This window comes from Pinus tabuliformis, chromosome 8 (genome assembly GCF_031772625.1).
Source record: "Pinus tabuliformis cultivar Carrire ecotype Pingquan chromosome 8, CPIR1, whole genome shotgun sequence".
Taxonomy (NCBI): Eukaryota; Viridiplantae; Streptophyta; class Pinopsida; order Pinales; family Pinaceae; genus Pinus; species Pinus tabuliformis.
In genome coordinates, this window is record NC_142294.1 from 1,484,949,061 (window position 1) to 1,484,961,679 (window position 12,619).

The window sequence follows — 12,619 nt, forward strand, 5'->3', positions numbered from 1 at the left end:
GGGCATTTTTGGAAGCAGTTACAGCACTTTAATGTGAGTACTACCGTGCTTTGAGGCCAAAGCTTTGACCGAAAATAGGTGACTTAGTTTAAATTTTGGTTTAAAATAGTTCATGGCAAGCTCTTGATTAACACTCGAGGGGGCCTGTTGTTGTGTTATTGCGACGGTGTCGTCTCTTCTGCGCATAAAACAGATCGTCATGAGCGCCAAGAGTCCCAGAAGCCCGAGGAGATATTCCTTGAGAGAGCTTCATCGTGAGGGAATTACGAACGATTCAACAGCGATAACGAAAACGAAATGCAGAACGGTGTTTTCAATATCATGCCCAAGAAACCGTAACTGGATATTTTCTCTGAAGACAGTGATCATGTAGACGAAATGCAAGGAGGATAAAGGAAGTTTTAGAGAGATTCCCCCTGATAACAGGGATCATGGAGACGAAATATAAGTAGGATGAGAGAAGTTTTCGGGTGTAAGAAGGAAATGTTTTCCCAATTACACATTTCATAACAGTAGACCCGAAATATCATAGTATTTCTGCTATTTATCACAATATTTGTACTAGTGAATAAGGAATTTTCCACATTAAAATGATTTTTAATATTTATATTTATATATGGAGAAAGTAATGGTTTTTTAAACTCGACTAAAACTTTATGGAATTTTGGTGTTATATATTTGTACACATCACATTTCTTTTTAATGGTTTTATAAATTAAAATTTTATTTTCTGATTTTATTATTTTAAGTAAATTAAAGCACTTTATATTATCAAAATAATTCAAAGATACATGCTTATTACATCTAATCAAGTGAGAAATTTTTGTTTTCTCCTCTAGATATAGGAGCATCTATGGTTCAAAACTGTTTTATTTATCCCAAAATACAAAAACAAACCATCCAACTAGCCCCATATTACAAAAAGGCCCTTCATGTTAGATAGTGATCACAAAACATGGTAGAATTCTAAATAAATCAACAAGCATGAACATTATTCAAATTCAGAGGAAGAGATGGGATCAGGGTCCCTAACACTCAATCGAGGAGGTATGACAATGACCGAATCACAGTGAATATTCCCTTCTACATAAGCCGGCTTTGCATCTAGCCTGTCCAAGATGAAGCATTGGTTTCACAGCATCCTCTTTATGTCCTCCAAAGAAGCAAACACAGTATATCTTTCCACATGTTTATCCTTCAAGACCAATCCAAGCAAAGCCTTCATCTACAAGTGTAGAGCCATTGAGCTTAGACTCTGTTTTCTTTGTTCGCTAGTGTGACCAAGATTTGGAACCCAACAAGAAACCTCATCTAGAATCTCAGAGTCCGAGTAAGATTGTCTTTCCAATCTCACTTGAGTTTCCAATTTTCTAATCTCTCTCCACATCTTCGGGGGAACTGTGTTAAAATAGGTTGTTGTGGAGTCCTGAGCAATGATCCAGGTAGCTCCAGAAAGACACGCAGGACAAAAAGGGTTATGAACGCTCGAAAATCAAAGTTATCAGAATGATGTCGACCTAGGATTAGAGCGTAGGTCTCATCGTTCCAATCGTGGAGGGGCGAACGGTTTGTCAATCCGAGTCTGGATGACGAAGTTATTGCGAAAAGTGTCCGCCTTAGTTCCTTTGAAAGAGAAGGCTTTTCTCATAAAAATGGGTTTTAAGCCTTTAAAAGGCAAATCGCCATCGGAGGCAAGCAAGTAATGGCCGATATCGGTGCTATTCAGGCAGTGATCGGTGATATCGGCGCTTGCAAATCGGCGATGGAGTGTCGGATCGGCGGATCGGGTCGGCGAAAGGCCTAAGACCATGACCTCGAGCCATAGCAATTGCGATTAGTGATTGCCGATATCAGCAATCGGCGATTGGAATGATCGGCAGATCAGCATATCAATGATCGGCAGATCAGCGATCGGCGATCCCCCGATATGCAAGGCTATTGGCAGCAACGATAGTGATAAGCGATAAGCACGGACCCGATGGGAATTATAAGCCCAATTTGATAAAATTTGAGATCTAGTAATTCAGAGTTTTTAGTGTATTCCCATGTATTTTGGTTTTGGCTAAATCCGTTAGGCGATGCGATAAGCGATTAAAACGGACCCGATAGGGTTTATAGGGCCAATTTAATATATATTAAAGTCCGGTCTTTTATGATTTTGGTCGGAATTTCCAATGTTTTCAGTATTTCTGTGTATTTCTGTTTTAACAGAAAAAATGCCATTTTGGAGGATTTTGTTGCACCACCAATGCTTCTATGCAAACGGCTTCTATTCTGAACAAAACAACTCCGATTTCTAAGCGGCCTTGTCCCCAAATGTGTTATAAAACACGATGGGCACAGAGAACCGAGACAGAGAGGAGGCGAAAGGCTGCATGACAGAGGGCCAAAGAGCCTGTGCTAAAGAGCCCCGAGAGCCTGAAGTGCTAGAGAGCCAATAAGGAGGCTACGCCCAATGAATAGTCGCAAAATGAGAGGGCCAAGCTATGCAAAGATAGCTAGATTGTGATGTGAATTACGCAGAGAAGCCAGAGCAGCGCATGAACTCCACAGAGCCGCAGAGCTACAGAGAAGCATGAAACCAGAGAGCGCTTGAAATTTAAGCAGATCGCAGAGCTGCAGTGACATAAGCCAGAGCGCTACAGAGCCAAATAGCCAGCAAGCTACAGAGCCGAGAGTCCAGAGCAGTTCTTTTCTTTATGATCGATTCTTCTTTTTGTGATCGATTCATCTTTTGATCGATTCTTCTTTGAACGATTCTTCTTGCAATCGATGCCGTGAAATCGATATTCAGCAAAGCTTCAGCATTTTGATAACTATGTTTCAGATGTCCACTTTCTTGTGTGAGCAGCCATCTTCATACGATCGTCGCGTTGAGATCGATGGTTTGAACAGCTTCAACAGTGAAACATCCACTTATTCTGATGGCCCTTGGTTGTGAGGTATATGTTGTGTTCATGTACTTCTTCTTTTTGCATTATGTTGCACAGATCCTTGATTGATGTTGATGCAAGATCTTGTTTATTACATGTTGTCATGATTCTTTGCTTCATGTTATGTGGAATCTTTTATGTGATGTACTTGTTGTTATAACTCTTTATGTTATGCTTTGAGATCCCTTGTTGTATGTTATTGGGATACTCTTGTTATCGTCATGCATGTTTTGTTTATGAGATCCCTTTTGAGCCATGTTGGCGGGATGTTCATCATGCATGTTTTTGTATAATACTGATAGGAGTCTTTTGATTAAGAGTTCCAGTTGTGGAACATCTCTTAGAGCCAATTCTGCATGAAGGAATTTTTCCTTGTATGATTGCGACATCATCTCTTATGTACATCACCTTTATTGACAACACTTAATGCAACAGCCTACACCATATTGACACCGAGGCCTAGAGACGTAGTCCCTCCTAGACGAACTCCGTTATCAACGCTTATGTTTTCATGTGTTGATGATTGTTATATTACTCTTTTTTTCCGCACACATATGTGCTCATTAATGTTATTTTAAAATGCAATTTTAACACATCACGAAAGTAAAATGTCTTGGAAGGGTCCTTCTTCACACCCGGACCTGGATCAAGCAAAGAGTCTAGCCCTTCATTGGCCTTATGGGTTGCTTCCTCCACCCCCCTCCTGCAATGCATGCTTGTCTAGGAGGCATGGCTACCAAACGAGGGTCATACCTGCAACAATAGCTCAAGTGACCATAGTTTGAAAAGTAACAAGAAAACAACACAGACAAGACACTACTAGGGACTAGATCACACGAGATAGAGTTGTCATGATACCACATAAGCCAAACTATACTACTTGAGAGAACCCCAAGCTCAATCCCCACAAAGCCAGTTCCACTCATTATGGAGACCATTGTCACCAAGAAATTTAACCAAACACAAAGCCATAGACCAACCAAAAAACCAGTCCTACAATATTTACTCAATTCTGAATAAGATTGAGAGGGCGAGATAAGACTAACCCAATTGTACAAACTCGTCATGAGAAACCACCGACTACACATGAAACATGACACACATAGTCCAGGATTCCCCACTATCCATTCAGGCGACAAAAGATCAGACCCAAGACTTAATATAACCATTATCGCTCTCAACCTTAGCACAACCATAACCCTTGACTGATTACCAAAGACATAACTCGAATGACCAAAAAAAGAAAACAATATACTAATCAAGAACAATAAGGAATCAAGTTAAGCCACCTCGCTCGAGTTGCTAGTGATTAACCTCCGTTGACTGGCGCTATCAAAATTCAGAGACCATTGCAAGAATTCCAAAAACCCTCCCACCTCCACTTCACCAGCACCAGTTGATACATAGTCCTCGTCGCATAAGAGCAAGACACCCATACAAGTGGCCCTTTCACAACATAAGAATTTCATGCTTCCACTAATAGCAGGGAGGTCAGTTGCTTGACCTCACCTCTGCTCCAAACCTCCACTTAAAATATATGAAATAAGACTAACTATATGCTTAAATGCCTTTAAATGGACATCTAAGGATTTGCATACAGATGCATGTTTGGGGTGAGCCACACCCCCTGGTCATTAATGTGCATTACATCGTGGGGTGGTGGGCTCGACCCCCAAAGCACCCTCTCGAACTATGAGCTCACCCAATCGGGGATGAATTTTGATATAGTTATTTGTGATATCTAAATATGTTTTTTTAATGATTGAAATATTGTTATATGTATGTGCTTTGAGTTTTGCATAGTTGTTCATTTTTATTAAATGTTTAGCAAGTACATTTTGAGTGGGTTTAATGGTTAAGAATATGTGTTTCTTCTTAAGAAGTCACTCTAATGACTTCCTAAATCAACTTGGGGCAACCCCCAGCGTTAAAACTCTTTTCCTTTTAGGCCATGCTTGAATATAATTTTGGCAATGAGGGAGACTAAATAACCTCCCAAAAAAATTTAAGAAAATTAGATAGTCTAAGTCACAACAAAACCACAAAATCCACTTTCAAGTCAAGAAGTAGAAACTTGTTATGTTAGATTTGCAGTAAAATTCTTATTTCTTACTTTGGATTTCAAAGCAATCTTAGCTAAACAACAATATCAATAACCAAGCAATCCCCTTCATTAAATTCCACCAAAAAGTTTTTCTCACACTTTTCATTTTGAAAATAACATTAGAAATAAAAAGACACCAGCGATTATAGTGCCTCAGCGTCCCATATTTACACCTCTTATTATTATGTCAATCCATAACCAACTCATACATAACAATATATTACCTATATAATTCACTACTATTCAACAAAAAATATATTCTAAATCCAAATTCTACTAAAAACCACCACAAAGGCTTTGTCCTAAGATATTAGGCAAGCCCCCGACCCAAATTTGAGGAGTAGGTATGCATTTGTTGAAGAACCAATTGCATCAATGGAAGTGAGGGAAGTTGGAAAACATAATGCAATTTTGGGTCTTAATAACATGATGTGTCAATATGTATGAGATGTCATAGTTTATCTGTTATAATTTTTGAGGTTTTTTTGGCATATTTTTTGGTCTAATTTGCTTAGAATTTAGTAGGGATTTATTGAGGTTGTGAACTCTTCTCAATCTAGGTGCCTCTGGGATTTTTCAAGGTCTTGAATCATATAGGCAATCAAAACACCCATTTTAAACAACGAAGAACAAAATTTGACCCCAAAAAAATTCACTAAATTCTGACCAAAAACTCCAAAACATATAATAGTTAGACAACTTTAAAAATAAGATATAAATATCATAAATTTAGAAAGAATGATGATAGATTTAAACGTCATATTCATATAAACACTAAAATAAAAAAGAAACCTAGGGAAAGTAATGAATAGAGAAGTTAGATTTATTTCGCTGCATGCTCATATCCATATTAAAATGTTTTCCAATGACATTTCATGATACTAAAGTAGAAATTTAAAAAATATACCATAATACTCAGGTAAATTTAGAAGAAATTTTTCCAACTACATTTCTTAATGGTAAAATAAAAATTTCAAAAATATACCATAATAATTAGGAAAATTTAGAAGAAATTTCACATGTAAATAAAGCTTTATTGAAATCTCTATACTGTTGAATAAGCGATTTTGTCCAATTTCCTTTATTGTAATGATACTAACTTGCAAAAAGCAAAATCTTTTTATACTCGGCTAAGATTTTATGGAATACATTGTATACACTTTTGTTGTTATATATGGTACACATCATTTTATTCATATTTTTATAAGTTAAATTCATAATTTTGATTTTATATTTATATATATATAACCTGGTGTTATGAAGTATTCTGTAAACCATAAAATTTAAGATTCAAATCTCATGAATCAAACTAAAAAAAGTTGAAAATATTTGAAATCAAATGTTAATTCATTTAATTATGAAAAATGAGATGAATTTATGTTATATATATTTTTTTAATGTTTATTATTATAATTTATTGAAATTGTCGTTCTAGTTATGTTTACTCTATATGTAATTTGTTTAAAATTATGTTTTTATAAACTTTTGGAGTAATTTTATTTATTTAAAATTATGTTTTTATAAACTTTGGGAGTAATTTTATTTATTTATTAATAAATATTGAATTTTTTTTCTTCGGATTAGATAAAAAATTATAATCTAGCAATATAATATTAGTTTAATTGATTGTTATTTATTTTTATTAAATGTTTGGTAAGTATATTTTGAGTGGGTCTAATGTTTAAGAGTATGTGTTTCTTCATTCTATAAACATTAACAATCAAATCATTGCATGAAAGTGAGTCCCTTGTCCTACAAACGAGGGTGATTTGGTGTGCTTCATAATAAACTTAATTATTATAAAATAAATGGACCCAAAAGAAACATGAATTAACAAAGAAAAATAATTAAAATGTGAGTTTATTTAAGGTGTTAGAAAACTTGAATTAACAATATATTAAAAATCAAATTAATTAAAATGTGGGTTCATTTAGGGTATCTTCTAAAACCTAGATCCCCTGCTTGATATCCTTTTAACTTGAGGTCCTTGTAGATTGGTTCTCGGCACACATTATCTACTTGAATGGGTTCAAAAACCAACTTGGGGCAATGCCAGGAATTCAAACTCTTTTCCTTTTAAGTCATACTCGTAGAGAATTTTGGCAATGAAGGACACTAAATTACCTCACAAAGAAATTTAAGAAAATCAAAATTAGTAAAAACCAAACTAGTTAAAATGTGGGTTCATTTTGGGTATCTTCTAAAACCTAGATCTCCTGCTTGATATCCTTTTAACTTGAGGCCTTTGTAGATTGGTTCTCGACACACATATCTACTTGAATGGGTTCTAAAACCAACTTGGGGCCAGGAATTCAAACTCTTTTCCTTTTAAGTCATACTTGCAGAGAATGAAGGACATTAAATTACCTCACAAAGAAATTTAAGAAAATCAAATCGTCAAGTCACCAACAAAACCGCAAAACCCACTTTCAAATGAAATTCTAAAAACTTGCTAAGTTGGATTTCCATTAAAGCTTTAATTCCTTACTTCAAGTCTTAAATCATTCTTAACTACACATTAAAGCTTTCATTCCTTACTTCAAATCTTAAATCATTCTTAATACACAACAATAAAGCTTTCATTTCTTACTTCAAGTCTTGAATCATTCCTACCTACACATTAAAGCTTTCATTCATTACTTCAAGTCTTAAATCATTCTTAATACACAACAATGAAGCTTTCATTCCTTACTTCAAGTCTTAAATCATTCCTGACTACACAACAATGTCAATAGCCAAACAAACTTTTTCATAAAATTCCACCAAGAGTTTTCTCTCTCCCTCTACATATAGGGCAATAACATTAAAAATTAAAAGAAACCCACAACTATAATGCCCCCACAATTCCATGCTTACACGTCTTAATGTTATTGCGATCCATAACCAAATCACACTTATGCACCATTTTTTGACCAAAGAAAAAGGAGATATAGGTGAATTATACCGAAATCCACTATAAAAGCCTTGTCCTAAGACATAAGACAAACCCCCCCGCGAAATTGAGGGCGTCTGCATTGGCTGAAGCACCAATTGCACCAAACATGGGAGTGACGAGGGAGGGTTGCAACTTTAAAGTGAAATCGTATACAACTTTATTTTAAAATTTCTTCCCATTTCTTTGCGCATGTTGATAATTATTAATGAATCAATAGCTATTTATTAATGAACCAACTTCTTGATTGTGGGCTCACAAGACTTTATAGAACTGAAATTCATTTTTTTTTGGCATCCACCTAGCTTTTATAGACCAGTCATGAGAGGAAGGATATATTGCCTAGACGTTTAAGTTAGACATATCATTTCTCTTTAGTTATTTACAGAGATATAGTGATACGGATTTGTTGCCGTGCCCTTTGTTTCATTAATGACAGGAGTCTTAGTCAGAAACATATGCAAGTGTAGTAAGGTATTCGCATGAATTCAAGCAACTGATATGGAATATCTGCTATGTAGAATAAACTTTTATATCAATGAAAAAGGGAAATTGTGTTCATGATCTTAATGAAGATGAGATGCTTCATTCGTTTAAATTGTATCAATTTGTTAGGATGGGTCTGGCATACACCTTAAGAGTGTTTTAGTGGAGCTCGGTAAAAGTGCAGAGCTATGGCAGAGAATAAAAGTAGAGCAGTGGTAGGGAATAACTGTTGAATAGTGGCAGGGAATAACTGTTGAACAGTAGCAAGGGATCAATGCAGAGCAGTGGCAAGGAATCACTGTTGAGTAGTGGCAGGAAACAAATGCAGAGCAGTGACATGGAATAACTTGCCGGTGGTTTCCAGTTTGAAGAAATGGAAAACCATAAATGGTTTATGTTTTTATTATTCTTATTTATTTAGTGATAGGGTTGGACAAGAGAAAGACCGTCACCAGAAAATTATCACTAGGTAGGATGAGCCACAATTCCAAAAACAAATCAATCAGTTATTTTGCATTTGAAACCAACAAATAACTGTTGTGAACCCTGTAATATATGGACAAAATTAGGAACTTGGAGATGCATCCCTAAATGCCCACTGCATACAATGCAGGAAAAACCTAAAGAGAGATGGAAAGTTGAATTCGACAGTACCACAAAATTTACAGAAAACATAATAAGCAATAGCGGGTTTGGATAAAGTCAATACAGAAATTGATGTTGCCCAGCAACCAACTAATGAAGTCAATAGAGAAATTGCTGCACTCAAGATTCATCTCCCAGCTAATATACAAACAGCAAATGTCACGAGAGAAAAATGACAGTAGAGTGAAAATGGAGAACAACAAATGCATTACGAATGATGTGGTTTTAGTTTAAGAGTCGGAGTTTCTTGTTAGCCTTTTTATCTATCATAAAGGTTTCTACCACGGAGAAAATGTCTTGGTTTTTATGCAAAATTTCGTGTAAGATCTGATGAAAATATTTACATGACATAAATACATCATAGCATATTTAGCCAAACAGAGGGTTAAGCAGAGTCAAGAAAAGAACCTTTTCCATCTTCATTCACGAACCATTTGGCTTTATGTCAAGATACACTTGACCATCTTCAAAAAATATAGTATGGCTATTTTCATCTGCATATAATTCGATATACAAATCTTTTCAGAAATATCCTTGAACTCGTGTTCTACTTGAATTTTGTTTTTGTATTTTGTTTTTTAAATAAAGAAACAAGATTATCATATCACATGTTACAAATTACATCAGATATCAAATCAGTGGACTTCCGCATCCAACATATGTGACAAGTGTAAATGTAGGGTGTGTTTTAAAACTTTTATTTTATGCAGACCAAATAATAGTTGGGTGCACAAAACAATGGGAGGTGGACCCAAAGATGGTGGGCGGACCTATCCGTGGGTTTGTGCATGGTTTTTGGGCACAATGGTTTTTGCCCATGGTATTTAATATTTATAGATCCGGTCAAGGGAACTACGGTTATATTCTAATTCAAATTTGTGGATTGGGGTTTATGAATGTTTCGGCATGTATATATATGTATTGTAACAATGAAAAAAATAATAATGCAAAATGAATCTGGTATTCCCAGTTTTGGGGTCAAGGCGAAAATATCTGTGTATATTTGCTTTATGTTCTCGCCATTGTATATTTTTTCTGTTTTAAGAATTCATTTGCAAGTAATTTATATACAGAGTTAAAACCTACAATAAACAAGTCAGCTTTAGCTTTAAGTTTCAGTGAATCAAAATATGTTTCGGAAATATCAATCTAGCTATAACTTGCAATGCTAACCTATCATATATATTATGGACTAAACATTCTCATACTGTTACTATAGAATCTTATGTCATAACGCCATTACACTGAAACCCACAAGTGTTAGTCAATGATCACAACACCAAAGATACAGATCCACAAGAAGTGGTTAGTAACTTAGTCCATGTCACGAAGCACATGAAGAGTGTTGGTTTATCCAATCTCCCCCCAAGCATGAGCCAAGTGTGTATCAAACTCGTGACCTCTACCTTGAAACAACTTGTTGGGAATCACGATTGTCGTTAGACCAAAACATGTAGGTGTTAGTTAACAACTGGATCACCAAAGATAAGGATCCATAAGAGGCAATTAGTCCATGTTGCGAAACACACAAGGAGCATTGGTTTATCCAATGTCCAACGTCTCAACAAATTAACAGGTTAGGAAAAAGAATAAGAATTTAACTTGGATTGGAAAAGGCTTAGCAGTAAAATCATGAAAAACTGAGCAAGTGGAGACCTTGTCTTTTCTTCATAGTGTTTTGGCTAAATCAAAATTGTAATCAACAAGTATGACCTGGTCCAACAAGTTTGTGACTCTTAATTAATCACAATTTTAACTTACAAGAAAAAATTGTTTGACTACCAATCCAAGTCAAACTCACATTTCTTGTTTCAGCGGTGGATATTCCTTGTTTTTATATCTACCCTATTCTTTTGATTTTTGGTTCCATGATGTGGATTTTCCTTTTCCTAGGAAACAACAGCAAGAGTTTCAATTGTTCTTAAGTTTTTGGGCACGGGGGACCAGATTACATCAATTGAGCCACACTCTAGAACTGAGTACCTAGGTTGTACCCAGTTTGGCTGGGTAGTTTTGGTCTTTTGGTAATGGAACATGAGCGGGAACAAATTGGAATTGTCTTCAAGTTGTTTTCCAAGTATTCCTCTGTACTTAATTTTCAAATTCTATGTCTGATTCATGATAAACTCGAGGCAAATCAAGGATGCTGATATAATTTGTTAAGATAGGGCAAATCAAGTTTGGAGGTTCAAACAATCATGCGAGCAGTAAGGTAAAGGTTGTGCTTTAGTACAGGAAAAGAAGGTTGGTAGTGAGGGTTTGTAGAGGTATTTAGGCCCAAGGTGTGGGCCAAAATACCTCAGATATAAAATATTCTCTGAGCCAAATATGATGAAAGGATGTGATGCCCTATTTCAGAAGTATTAGTCTTTCTCATATAATGATGAAGTCTGTCCAAATTTCAGTGGAAAGAACAACAGTATTTAGAGCGCTAGCTGAGGGCAGAGTTATAGCCATAGATCTGGGTAGATTTGGAAGTGAATGTTGTGTTTGATCAACAGCGAGTTAGCAAGCCCTAGATGAGGGAAGATCTGATGCCAAGGCCTAGATCTAAGGGAAGAATATTTGGCAGAGTGCTAGGGCCCAAGTATAGTGAGGAGGAGGAATCCAAATCATTGTTAGAGGGCAAATCTGAAGAGTCTTGTGGGACCCAAGATCAGTGACGGAGTTGACTAAAGATGGACAGATTAGTAGCACAAGATGCAGGACAGGAAGGTGTCAAGATTGGATAGTTGAATGGCAGCTAAAGAGCAGATTAGAGGAATGCAATAGTTCTCATATTGGTGCCCTAAGTGTAGTGCTTGAGGTGGACATCAAGCCTGCTAGCAGTGGCAAAGAAGTTGAGCTCAGGGTTTGATCAGCCAAGAGAACCAAATTGATGGCCCTAAGTTGACTGTTGAAGAAGGATGTTTGACAGTAATAGAGAGCAGCGTCCATGCCCAAAGTTTGTCTTGATTGGAGCAGCACAAGAAACCAATAGAGGGAAGAAGTCCCAAAAGAGATGAGGAGCAACAGTGGGCAGTCTAGACTTGTTCACAAACGGAGTTTTCAACAACTAAACAGAAGTCCGTAAGTGTTGAGACATTGAAGAACTAATGTTCAGCTAGAGGGAAAAATGGTATGTCATGTTGAGTGACCTAAAGGAGCAGGACCATTGATTGAGGCATAAGTGTAGATTGGGAGTAGATGGACCAACATATGTGTTCAAGACATGTAGTCTGAAAGGGTTGTGGGCGCCACATCTACAAGTAGGTCAAGGATGTCTTGTTCATGGTAGATTGGTGGTCAACATGACAAACACCAAGGCCTAGTTGTGTGTACTCATATAAGTGGATATATGAGGGCCATTATCCCTAGTACGGGAGCCCCATACTATTGTATTAGAGTAGTTAATATAACAAAGAGGGGTTGAAAATTTTAAAAATTGCCATGTGCGCTAGTTGATTCACTGATGTGTAATTTTTTGTTATGCAAAGTAGGATTGGGTTGAGGTATTTGAGTAGGTTTATGTCAAATATT